Genomic DNA, 12,163 nt, shown 5'->3' on the forward strand with positions numbered 1-12,163 from the left:
ATACTAACCCTTATTTTAAATAAAGCTAAATCAAAAAATTGTACTACCATCAAGCCCTTTCTATTTTCATTCCCGTCAGGGGTATTTTGTTATAATTACATCATCACTGGAAGTTCCACCCCCCAACCCCCCTACCCCCCCTTTTCTCCAAGCAATATAATCTTTTTCTTCATATTTAGGCTTGAGTTTTCCCTCTGCATGTCTCTGCTTTCTTTGGAACAAACTTTTAATGCTGGGTTGTTCAGCTGTGGACTTCTGCGGAAGTTGGTGAGGAGAGGATGCTTGTTTGGAAACAGTCCTCCCTTCCCTTGGAATATCTAGAAAAATGGGTTCTGTTGTAATTTGCCTATGTGTAAATTTGAGTACTCCCCTTCAGTCAGTTAACTAGGAGAATCTGCATGGAGGTCTGCCTTTGTACCACAGTACGCAGGATTTGTACTATGAGGCTGGAACTTCAGAGTGCTTTTGTACTAGCAACAGATTATCATCAGCAGAATTGAACCCTGGTCTTGGATTTCATTCCCATGTCAAGCAGCAGTTTTATTAAGACAACAGAAAGCAGCAAGCAGCTTAATAGCATCAAGCAGATACTGTAATTGTGTTGTACAGATGGCTTGCATGTAACATCTAAATAAATAGTGGGTTCAGAGTGGTAGTGATAAAGCCAACTAAGATGGTTTTCCCAGTTGTGAAATGTTTGTGTAAAGAATGACCTTTTTTGTTTTGTTCAAGTCTGACAGCTGAAGATGCTTTTAAAACCTTCTAGTCACTTAGAGTGGAGCTATACAACTCTGGTTTGGTAGCTTTAAAAGGCAGATCATATCCATCACTGAAATAGCAAGTCTCAGGGTTATGAGAGAAGATTGGGGATAGGAGATGAGAGCTGCTCAGTCCAGTTTACATTTGTCACTAGTGACTAGCTTTTAAAAAATGTATTAGCTGTGCATGGTGGTAAGTAAGTTCCAGCTGCAGGGGATTACTGCTCTGAGTGGGTCGGGGAGCTTGGAATGCATTCAGTTCCATCAGGGGATTTGTGTCCCTCGTCATTAGCCTTAACATTACTAAAGCACTAAAGATTAAGAACAGACCAGTGTCACCTGCTTGGAACTTCAGAAAACTCTCCAAAACCATTATAAACAAAGCAAAATAAAAAGTCATAAAGAAACCCCAACAACCCTACCAAAGAGAGTTCTCACCCTTTAGGGAAGGGAGTATAGGGCATGACACTGTGAAGAAGGAAGAATCTCTCATATAAATCTTCTAACACCGAGTGAAAGATTATGCAAGTGACATGTAGGAAATGAAGGAAAATATCTAGATTTTGGCAAAACACAAGGTATCTGTTGATGAATTATTCTCCCTACTTATTTAATGTGTCATAATACTAATTTACACCACAAACACCTCCACAAATACCTTCCTGTTAATGAACATTTTTGTGGGGAGTTTCAAAATCAAGATGTGCTGCAATTTTAAGAAAATATTTCCAAGGGCTTTAGTCTCACAGGTTAGGAGTGAAGAGTTCTACTGTTTTTTTTCCTCAAGAATAAGGCAAGTGAGCACCACAGAGCTTTACTTTTTTCAGGGATTTTGAAATTCAGCTTACATGCCAGCAAGCAGTTTAGTGGCAGGAAGTCTTTCCTAGTAGTGCAGTCATGAACTGGTAAACTAGAAGCATCTGTAAAAATTTAGAGGGAGTATCAGCTTTCTCAAAGCTCCAGCCCAAGACTAATGAGGTGCAAATGATAGCGCTGCATAACCCTTCTCCACCCCAATTGTGGAATGAGATATTGCGACAGAAAGAAGTAAAGAAATGAGACAAAGATTTCAAAACTTACAGTGCCCTGAAACAAATACCAGGTTTTCAGAAGACTTTCAAATGGCTGAGGTGGGCCAACCTGCATATTTTGTGAGCAAGAAATTCATACCTCCTTCCTCAACCACAGACATATTTCCATGGCACCAAATACTGACAGATGGAGATTGTGGAGCAGTAATTGATTTTTTTCTGCATGTGTGTGAAATTTTACCTGTTGTTGCGATTGGTTCTTATTAACGGTTGCTCTACTAAGAAATAAACGTCTGCTAATTTGCATCTTTGATAGATCCTCTGCTCACACTGCAGAAAGAGAGGGAGGGGGTAGAAATGCAGTTTGTTGGAAGGATCACATCTGGGGTGTGATCTGCTGTATCTTGACACCAGATGGCAGGTTTAGGCTGACAACTAAAACCCAGTTTAGCCTGGTCAAATGCCATCTTAATCTTTTACTTTCTCTGACCATGCACAGGAGGAACTACTGCAAAATCATAGCGATTATTTGGACTCCGACTAAGACGTCCTTCTCTGTTTAATACTCTCTCTGAGTTTATTAATTTTCTGTGCTTCTCACCTCTTCAGTGTTTATAGGAGAGATTGCTTCTCCTTGGCAACGCCTAAAACGTTATTGTGCGGCTCATACCTTCTTCCAAGTATGCGTTGTGGGGGCAGAGGTGTGGTGCCTTTAAGTGGCTGATTCTTGTCATAACAGGTATGGCATTAGCCCTGCTGAGTAGTGACTAGAAGTGACAGCATTGCGTTTGAGGTGCCTGGAGGGCACTCAGTCATCACTCCTACACAGCAATATGCCTTTGAAAGCACTGTATACAGTTGCTTGCCAGTGTAGAGCGTGCTCAGTAAAAGCTATGGAGGCAGAGGTTTGATTCTTGCGTTCTTTTATTCACAAGATTTCCAGAAGAAACTCCTAGAAAATCAAGGGCACATCAGGGCCGTACTCTGTGTCCTGTTTGTTCTGCTTTCTTCCATGTGTGTGCGTGCACATACGTAGGCTCCCCACTGCCCCTTCGGTTGGGAGCTTAAGGGCCTATCTTTCATCTGCAGGCCACCCAGGACCTAAAATCTTCATCTGGCTTCTCACTTCTTTCCTCTCCCTAGCGCTCACCTGTTCCCACATTTATTTTCACCTGTCTTGTAAAACAGGGCGCTTCTGTCGTTCTTTTAGTTGTGCTTTGTGTTTCTTTGTCAAACAATTGCAGTAAAGCATAAAACTGAAAACAGAAATATGACTATTAAGGTGCTACAGAATCAAAGTGTTCTTGTTAAGTTTATTACTGAATGGTATGGACTTCTAAAATGGAGTATACCGAGTTCCTATTCCTGTTAGTTCAGTAAATACATAATAGCAGAGATCAGTATAAAAATACGGTGGAATACCATATTTTATCTGGAAGTTACATGTCACAGTATTACATTTTTTATCAAGCATGAGATTTTTGTTACATATTTTTTAACCTCTATTTTTGTAATGTGTCTCAGTAACATCAATCAGCCTCTAAACTAGCCTTGGGCACTTTCCTTGTAAAGTTCTTAATGGATTGCTTTTTTAAGGATTTGAAGTTAAGTAATTTCAGAAGGCCACTACTGCATATATGGGTTATGGGTATGCTGCTACAATTTTGCCAATATTTTTATATTATATTTACATTAATATGTTGTTAATGATTTATTTCCAGATGTAGCAATGCAAAACGGAGGAAGAGAGAAAGAAAATACCTGTCCTCCGATAGTAACAGAAAATCTTCACCTTCTATCTTTTACAAATGGTTTTCAAAAATAATAATTAAATGTGTCTCTCTCACCGTAAGTTCCAAGTGAAGTGCCTCAGTACAGATTCCTAAGCTGACTTTGGCAGTGTTAAACACACTTTTTTGGTAGAAGAAAAATGTTTAATGTTTACTTTAGTGTTGGAAACAGTGGACATGTTCTTCACTAGTAAGCATATTTTTTTTATGTTTCCTTCATATTTTTTTCTCCTTCTTGAAATGCTATTTGATGTAAAGGGGAGAGACCTCTGCCATTTATGTTTATGTATGCCAATGGGAGCCTTCATTGCTATCAGAGAGTCTCCTGTGCATTTTCATGATGAGAGATTCATGAATTGAGGCTGAGTGATTCTGATGTTCTATGGATTCTTGATGAGTCTCTTCCAGGTTTTGGAAGGCCTATAGCAGGCATACAAACACCTTATTAATGGTGATGCAGCCTTTTAGAACATTAAAACAAACAAACAAACCTGAAATGTGGGAAGTTTTGAGACATAATGATCTCTGCAAAACAAATTACTTGTGCATGTAAAAACTGAGTTCTGACTGGATTAATAGAAAATAATACAATCAGGAGTAGAGAAAATTCATTTTAGGAGCAGTGTAGATTAAGTGGTTGGTGGTTTAGAGATCTCTAGCATGAATGAAGAGCTCTTTTAAGCCAAAAGAGCTAAGCATTTTTTAGAATGAATTAATTTTGCTATGATGGGCCTAGTCTGCACAATCATCATGTGTTAAATTGGCTCAGTGTGCTGTACAGATTAAGTAGCAGCTGGAAAATTCAGATTTAAATCTGGGTTCTAGCTCTGAAGCTCTACAGATTTGGTTGGTCCTTACGGTGAGTTTCATTCAGGTCTCTGTCACTTGTAAGCAATGAGCAAATACACAAGTTGCTTTTTTGGTAAGTACTAATCTGTATATTTTAGGGAGAAAATGAATGAGAACACTATTACGTGAGGAAAATTTTCCTCTGTAACTTACCAGAAAACCTGATCAGACTATCTCTAAACATACCAGAACACATTCTGTCCAGTGATGCTGTTGAGGATCTTGCTTATAGGGGTAGTTCAAGACTGGGCATCAAGTTGTCAGAGTTTAATGTATAAATAGACACTGGTGGAAACAGGCAAGGGCAGACCATGCAGGATGCTGCAGACTGGGGAGTCGCAGTGGTGGTGAAATATTTTCATTCTAACAAAGTTTTGATAGTTTTGTTGACCCCTTGGAATTAAGTATGTCCTACCTATTTAGTGGTGTAACACTGGAAACTTCAGCTTACATAAAAAACATGAAACAGCAGAATGAAATGACTTGAGGATTTTGAGAGCTAGATATAAATTTTAAGAATTATGATTCCTTTCTAGTGTAGAATTCATTTGTCTTTCAGTAAATGATGAACAAAATACAATTTGATCAGTTTTCTCACATGACATCCAGTTGCAATAGTATCTTTTTAAATATATATTTTAGGCTCATTTATATTATCTCTATTTATTTTCTTCAACTTTGATACCCTCTTATACTTTCATGGCTTCACTTTTCATTCCTTCCTTCAAGACAGGAGAACAGGAAGACCTGTGGTTTATTCTGGAAATAAAACCAATGCTGCTGCATGAATTGTATCATGTGTAAGGAGGTGCTAGTCTGCTTTTCAGAAAGTTGCATATACTTTCTTTGAAGGCTAATCATGTCTCTGTGCATATGTTTACGCTCTGCTGAGCTTAGACTCCACTCTCTGCCTCTGCCTTTATACTGTAATGCAAATTAAATAAAGTAAAGTAGAAAACTGTGTGCTTAGATAATCTAGAAAAGGGTTAATCAAAATCGACAACTGCTAAAAGGAATCCTTAACTGTAGTGCCTAACCATTGTTCAGGCATACAGTACAAATGTGTTCTGCCTAAGTTAGCCAGAACAATGTCTCCAGCTAGTGCTTAGGCTCAACTCCAACTTTCACCTCAGGCAAAATTTATGCAGTTATACTACTGTTTGTCAGGTAATTAAAGGAAAAAGAAGTATCAACCTAAGGTTTGGGTTTTTTCTTTTTTTTGAAATTACGTGTAAATAAATAAATATATATGCCCATTGAGCAAGGAAAAAAAAAGTCAAAGGCTTAAGTAGCAGGCAAACATTTGGGGCTGAGATTTGCATATGGATTCCTGGATGCTAAGCCACCTCTGTCTCTCAGACACATCTGTGGAGCTCTGTTGAACATGTGGTGAATCTCCTGTTACGTACAAGTCATGGTGCCACTAAGGGGAATGGGGTCGCTGGAGCACAAAGTATATGGAAAAGGACTTAGGACAGGAATCAGAACCTGTCACAAGTCAACTGCTGTTGCTTACCAGCAAGCTATATGGGAGACTTGGCTGGGAACTTGTAGCTCAGAGGCTTAGGACCAGTCCTTTTTTGTCCTGTCTTCATCTGTGTGAGAAGGACTTGTTTCACAGTGTCTACCTGTTTGGGATATGCTCCTCTTGTAGCTAGGGAGTGTGCAGCAGAGCTACAACCAACAGTTAAGATGTGTTGAACTGTTGCGTGCTTAATGCCAGATCAAATCATCATTTGTTACATTTTCAGTCTCACTTATCTGGGGTAGGATATAGAAAATTGAAAGTATGTTATATAACGATGTATTATGCTGTGATTTCTGGGGAAGTTACTGTTTACAAATATTGTTTACAAAGGTTGTTGAATGATTCGCAATTCACAGGACCCCAGGTAGAAACTGATGAGTATCAGAATATGAGCAACAGCTGCCAGTTACCTGTATGCATGATGCACACTGGGCTCTGTAGTGAACTTAAATATAGTAATGTGGTTAGCTTGACTACTATAGATAGAAACAAGTTGTATCATAAGTAATTTTCAAAAAGAGGTGGAGGGAAAAAAGAAAGAAAGATTGCCCGTACTTAAGTTTAGTTTTATGACCATTGTCCAAGAATGGTTAAGTTCATTTTATTGACTCCAGTTTAGCTGCAGCTAGGTTTTACATTGTGTTTAAAAGAGATTTTGAAAGCATCTTGAGGCTATATATAAACTGGTTTTTGCTGTATGCTATTACTAGAACACTCCAGAAGCAGTCTTAGTGTGTCATAAATTGTTCCTCATCAATGCCAAATGAAACAGTAGAAGTTTTGGGAACCACTGAGCTACCTGCCTCTATTCCCCTTACACCCTTTAACACATTGATGTATAATATGCAGACATTACCTGCAGTATTACCTTCTTTTTAAATTTCTTAAGATCTAGATTTACTTACTTACAATGGCATAGGATGCAGTGACACCTTTAAGCCAACTTGTTTTCTGCGGTTTGCATTCTGCCAGCTTCTCACTCTTCGACTTTTGTCTATAATACCTTAGACTTCTTACCAGCCTCTCATTTAACTATTGGAAAATGTAGGACTGCTCAGCTGCTCATAGAATTTAACCTAGATGTAGTGATAGGAATTAGGTAGATTAGGTTAGATAGATTAGATTAACACATGTATGTTAATGCATATTTCTCTGTAGGCTGTGGATCCTGTGTTAATATACTAAGATCCCCATCACGGATTTAAGAGGCCTGCTTCTCTTTATTGTACTAATAAGATATTTATGGGTAGGGAGCTGTGCATCACAGTGCAGAGTTAACTGATCTTTTGCCTCTGGAGAGACAACTTTGAAACCTCTGAAGTCAAAATGAAAACAGGCTTACAGTACAGTTATTATCCAAGTCCTGCTTTGTGCCATCCTGCAAAACAAGTTGGCCATGCAGTTCTGGCAATCTCTATTGGGAAGTCTAAGGTAAAAAGCAGGACTGATGAGGCTATGGACATACTAATATAGATGAGTATCAGGTACTTTTGGTAAAATAACTACTGTGATTCTGGTCCTTTCTCTAACATGGGACAGAAGTCGAGTAATAGTAGTCATAGAGACCTTGCTGGATAACTGATCTGCATGTGTAAATAAGTCGTGATGCGTATTTGTAGTTTTCTCTCTGGTATTTATGTATATATACATTCAGGCTGAGGTTGAATGGAAATACTGTGCTGTGGAGGGTTGTAGAATGTTCTCTAATTCAGCAGTATTTGTAATGCATGTGTGTATGCCATGACTGGATCTATAGAGGCCAGTAAGTCTCACACCTTGTTTTTTTGTCAATCCTGTGTGGCTGAGTGAAGCAATTTTCAGTAGTGGCGTTCCTGCAACTAAATCAGTTTTGATTGTTTATTTTAGATGCTATCTTACTTTTTCTTCTCCTTCAGAATTTCTGTTTATTTGTCTGAGGTGTCCCATCTCCAGGATTGCCCTTCTTGTGGTAATCACTTCTCTTCACTGAAAGGGCTCATCCATCATTGGATTACCCTGTTCTGTCCCCCTCACTTGCAGAGGAATGGAGGCACACTGTGTGAAAGGATTATGAAAGTCACCTCAAACAGTAACTTCTGAGAAAAGTAATCAATTGTCCATCTCATCTGGAAAGTCTGGAGGGATGGTGGATGGCTTTGGCCTCAGGTCTGGACAAAGCAAGAAGTAATCTCAACAAAACTCACTTCTCATCACACAGAATATCCAGTGCCTGATCCTGCAAACCTAGCATCAGAAATCATTTCTGAAGATGAAATTTTTATGCTTAGTCAAGGATTCCTGAAGTACCTTACATTCTTCTAGAGTCTGCCATGCAGCTGTCAAAAAATACGAGTTTCTCATTCACATCCAAGCTCATTTCGTTAGCTTTCTCTTGTTGTCCAAGCAGATTATACTCAGTATAATTGCCACAGAAAGAGGCAATGTAGCCATTAGCACTGCTCATCAGAATGAATTTTCATAAAAATACATAATTGAACTTCCAAACTGACTTTTGCAAATGGTGCTGGAAGAAATGTTTAATGCCTTGTCCTATTTTCTCTTATCTTTCTTGTCATCTCTTTGGGACTGTGCTGTCAGATATTCTTCAGGCCTTCATAAACAGTCTGTAGGAGTGTGATACAGTACCTCACCAGTTTTCAACACTGTCTTACTGCAAACCCCCTTCTTAATAATTTTCAGAGAATCATCAAATAAGGGTTCTGAAGTGAATTGTTAAAAAAATGGTATGACCACTTAAAACTGTTTTGGAGGAAAGTTGATTTACAGCAGCTATTTCTGTGAACCAGGGAAAAGACAGAAGATCCATCAGTCCTGGACTTAAGAGAACAGTATTCCACAGTTAAAGTTCAGGCTGATGACACTGTTGTTGCTCCAGCAAGGTTTTTATTTTAACGTGCAAGGTTCTTTCTGCTATGCCTTTTCTTTATGGTAGGTCTTTGCCACTTCTTGATACCACTTTCTACTGGACCTTTTAATGAAGATCCGGAAGACATTCAAAAAACCCAAACTGTCATCAGGCCATGTCTATTAGATTGGCCTATAAAACAGATGGTGCAACTTACTGAAAACTGCACTGGAATTCTCTCTTGCCAAAAGTTGTACTGTTGATTTTATTAGCTCTGACAAAGCTTAACAAGGTGACTCAGGTTACCTTTATTCTCTTGGAATGGAATGTGGCCATATTTGGCTGTAGGACATCCTGCACTTATATGCAACCTAATACAACACTGCACATTCATTTAATGCAGATGTCATTTGAACACTTTATACTCCCGAGTACCCTATTTGATGGACATATTGGTGACTATTGTGCAGCATGATGACTCCCTCTGTAAGTAGAAAGCAAAAATCAGGCAATAATTGGCAAAGGTTGCATTTTCCTTCATCATTGCTTTCCAGATTGGAAAAGTTTGGTCTTTACTAGATTTGCTTTTTCACTGGACATCTCAGAACCAAAGGCTTAGTTTACATTTCAGGGTGCAGGAAGATACCTGTGACCAACCTTCAGCTTACATAGTAGGATGCCATCATGAACAGATGACATAAAGCATGACCACCATGCTTTATATTAACAAGGTGGTGTGGGATCCACTCCTTTTGGTGGGAAAGCAGATGGTCTATAGAATGGATGTCTCCAAGAACATCCATGTTCCTCTTATCTGTCTGGAGCCTGTAACTAATTGCCAAATGGATTTACTTGTTTCAAGGTGCAGTAGATCACAAATGGGAAAAGAAGGATGATATCCTATGTGTTGCTTTCCAGGACAGAGGGTAGCCTGAGGTCTGCTTCTTCCCTTCAGATGTCAACAAGAAATACCAGTGCTTCTGCTCCAAGATTCTTGTATTCCTGATCTTGTGGGGAAAGATATTTAAGCACAGCTTCCCTGACTCATCTTCTACTAACAATCCTCCCCAAGGTGAGGCAAGAAATAACATGATTGATCCTTCTGGCTCCAGTTTGGCTGAGGCAGTTCTGCCTTTGTTCCTACTCTGTTTCATGGTGAACTCTCACAGATTTAACACCCAAACCTCACATCCTTCCACATCATACCATGAACACCAAGTGGCCTCCAGGCTTTAAATCTCACTTGCTCATCCTCAACGAGATATTTTCAGCAACAGCAGAAAGAACAGCAAGAGTAGCAGAAGCAGCCATTGTGAACTATGTTTTTTACATGAACTGTTGTGAAGGTGGTACTTCTCTCATGTCTTTGTTACCCATATGAGTATGGATTATTTTTTAGTTCTAAAAAGCTTTGATATAAAATCATCTTAGATGCATCTTCAGCTGTCTCCAGTGTGCATTCACATGTGGTAGGTGTTCCTTTTTTTTTTTTTATTTTTTTATTTTTAAATACCACAGTTATTTAACTGATTAGGACCTGTCTCTTAGAGAAGTGCCCTGTTTTTCAGTGGGTCTGGCATCTTACTGGGTACCTTTTGATGAAAACAACTCTTCTGGTAGCTTATAACTATGACTAAAGTGACAGTGGATCAAGGCCCTAATGTTTGTCCACCTCCTGCTTCCCCTTTTCCCTCTTTGACTTCAGGTACCTCTGTGTTCATATGTTTTCAGCCTGAGGTCAGCCAATGTTGTTTGCCTCAGTGTTGACTATATCCATTCCTAAGATTTAAAGAGATGCTACCTGAAGCTCCAACAGCACTTTACCTCTCATTTCGCCACTGCAGAAACATCATGACATCACAATTTCTTGGGAACTGCAGTCTTTATTCAACTATATGTTTCTCTCATGTTTGGCAGCAAATGCTGTGTACAGGCAGGCCTTTTAAAGGGGAATATTAATTAGCTGTAACTGTTCTTCTTTGAGAGAGATGTTTATGCTGTCAGTACAGCATGATTCTGCTTCCTTGTATTTGGTCTCGTGCAAGTGCAGGAATGTCACATGGCCAGCAATGACCAACCATGATTCCTTTTAAGAGAGCAGATCTAGCCTGAGATGACTTGTAGTTACTTTATCAGTAGTAATCGACAGCATGGCCTTTTTGAAGACCAAAAACATTTGTCTTAGCAGTACCTCAGAAAAACAGTTCCTCCCACCACACCTCGAGCACTGCTATGATGAGGCAATATATACCCTCTGTGATGCTAGTGTTTCTGAGCTTGTCAGCCTCAGAAACCCCAGAAGTCTTACTGATATTCCAAGGGCGAAGTGGTAGGAAGATGAGCTCTGACTGCAGAGGCGATGGCCTCTCAAAGAAGAATACCCGAATTTAAGTTGCTCTGAGGGAATCTCTTGGTGTAGCTGTTCATAGTGTAATGAGAAAGCAAGAAAAAGTACCATGAATTTGTAAGGGATTATGCACATATAGTGCATTTATTTTTGCTTTCCTTTTCATTATGGCTAAAACCAGCTACCTTTAGTGTTTATGCATAGCACAAAATTTTGAAAGGTTTTTTTTGAACTTGCAAGAAGCAAAGAAGTCTTAACATTCCTATTGAAGTCACTCTACTGAAATCAATGGGAGTTAGTTACTGAAGTCAGTGAAATTGGGACTTAATGAATAATTTGTCTCCAAACAGCTGATTCTTTTCTTTGTCTTTCAAGATAATGATATGTGTCTGTATTGTAGATGCATCATATATGTTACATAAATATGAGAGGGAAAACACATACAGCTGACACGTGATGCATTTGGTTTCCTTTGAGACCTGACTGTATGCTGAATACCATTATCCTTCTGAATGCCTTAGGACTTAAAGTTAATATGCAGTGAGAAGGCACTAGTATGTCCCTGTGGACCTATGTGGTTTACATTGATAATTCACTGTACAAGTACAAATGATACAATGCTGAGTGACTCCCAACTTTCCTCTGGGTGTGGTGCTTGATAGATTGTTACATTTCATGTTGGAAATCTTTTAGTAGGCTTCTTTCTACAATATTTTTTACAAATTGCCTCGTTTGTCATTTGACTGAAGTGTTGTCATCATCCCTGCCTGGGATTTCCTTTATTCTCTTTTCTTGGTGGGAAACAGAGAGGGACAAATGGAAGACAAAGGATGTGAATACATGACTAAATGTCTTTCTTCTCATCCCTGCAATTTCTTAGATGTAAGTAGGTCGTGTATGTTGATGTTCATGTTTAATGATTAGAAAACTTAAGTTGCTTACAGTATCAGAGGAGGAGGTTAGAATTTCATGACAACTTCTAAATCCTTTTTTCTTTAAAAGGGTTTTTCCTTTT

This window comes from Egretta garzetta, unplaced genomic scaffold (assembly GCF_000687185.1).
Source record: "Egretta garzetta isolate BGI_Z169 unplaced genomic scaffold, ASM68718v1 scaffold175, whole genome shotgun sequence".
Taxonomy (NCBI): domain Eukaryota; kingdom Metazoa; phylum Chordata; class Aves; order Pelecaniformes; family Ardeidae; genus Egretta; species Egretta garzetta.